Raw genomic sequence first — 1712 nt, 5'->3', positions numbered from 1 at the left:
CCTCTTGTCTTATACTGCTAAATTAAGGACGGTTAGCGCAGATAACCTTTGTATAGCTTTGCGCGAAATTCAAAACAAACCAACTTGATAAATGATAAACAAATAGGAAAATGGATCTGTATTTATTTGATCACCTTACTATAATGGACGTAGCGTGTACGTCAGTATCTGTGTATGTAACCAAAACTCCTGCGCCATCTGTTGATTGGCACCACAAACAAAAATCCATAAAACATTTCACACTCTGGGTATTCAAGATTCAGACAATTAGAAAAATAACTGTGGTATGTGCAACAACCATTTCTTTATAATAGAACACAATTTTAAATAAAAGTACTCTCCTCACAACAAGAACACGACTTTCACTAGAACTGTACGTGAGGGTTTGATTATATCTTTATTGGTGTAATTTTTAAATGTAGTACTCAAAAAGTTGAGTTCTTAAAAAAACTATTATTTTTTGAATAAACGGTACCATTTTAAATGTATAAAAACATTACAGTTTATATCAGTAAATTTAATGAAAATTTGGATCTCTGTACATTGAATCATTTTGATGCAATGAGATGCGTATGTCTAAAGAGAACAATCCGAACACTTTTCTCGTGCAGTACTTCCCAGAAAAAAAATAATTTTTTTAAAAAAAATTGACTTCTTTGATTTTTTTGGTCATAAGGTACGAACACTACGATTAGTAATTAGTAGCACAAACAACCACCCTTAGGGCGTCATTTCTGCTAGTTATGTAGAACAATAAAAAGCGGACTAAACGTAAAGTACAAGAATACAAGATATTTGAAAAAAAAATGTTTACAAGCCATAACCTAACTTTTAATTTTACATGTTTTTTCGTTGTTTACTAGAAGCGCCTATAATGAGTTTTGGTTTTGAACAGACAAAACCACAAGTTAAACACATGGCAGCTGCATTATTAGATATCAATGACGTAACATTGGTAATGCATCATCACGTGTTTACTTAGGAAATCTGTCTAATTATCTGGGTCTGGCTTAAGTCCAGTGTGCGTTATAAGAATGATCGTGAAATCCGGGTACATCATGATCCTCGCGTTTCAAACTCCGAACTACTTCGTGTCTTTAGACTGTGAAGATTGTGGATGTCACAGTCTGTGCAGCTTAGTACGTCTCATTAACAGAAAATACTGTTCCTTAGAAACATTCTATTTCATTTTCTAGTTATTTGGCCAGACAATAACGCTTGTAAACATAGGTACCGTTGTAAATTACACGAAGACTCTATGTTGTGTTTAATGTCGATCAAACAAAACGTGTAAGTTCATGAGTATCTATCTACCTGTCTGTCTATCTATCTATCTATCTGTCCGTCTGTCTATATATCTGTTTATCTATCTATCTATTTACCTCTCTATCTATCTACCTGTCTGTCTATTTATCTATCTGTCTACCTGTTTATCTGTCTATCTATTTACCTCTCTATCTATCTACCTGTCTGTCTATCTATCTATCTATCTACCTGTCCGTCTGTCTATCTATCTGTCTACCTGTTTATCTATCTATCTATCTATCTACCTGTCCGTCTGTCTATTTATCTGTCTACCTGTTTATCTATCTATCTATTTACCTCTCTATCTATCTACCTGTCCGTCTGTCTATTTATCTGTCTACCTGTTTATCTATCTATCTATTTACCTCTCTATCTATCTACCTGTCCGTCTGTCTATTTATCTGTCT

At 33.8% G+C, this 1712-nt stretch overlaps 1 pseudogene; it reads right to left on the bottom strand.

Annotated features, from left to right (window-relative positions):
• The window catches only part of LOC106459875, a 61556-nt pseudogene that overhangs the window by 39238 nt on the left and 20606 nt on the right, over nt 1-1712 (bottom strand).

This window comes from Limulus polyphemus, unplaced genomic scaffold (genome assembly GCF_000517525.1).
Source record: "Limulus polyphemus unplaced genomic scaffold, Limulus_polyphemus-2.1.2 Scaffold673, whole genome shotgun sequence".
Lineage (NCBI taxonomy): Eukaryota > Metazoa > Arthropoda > Merostomata > Xiphosura > Limulidae > Limulus > Limulus polyphemus.
Note: the sequence above shows the minus strand (reverse complement) of the source record. Positions and strands in the feature narration are given on the sequence as shown.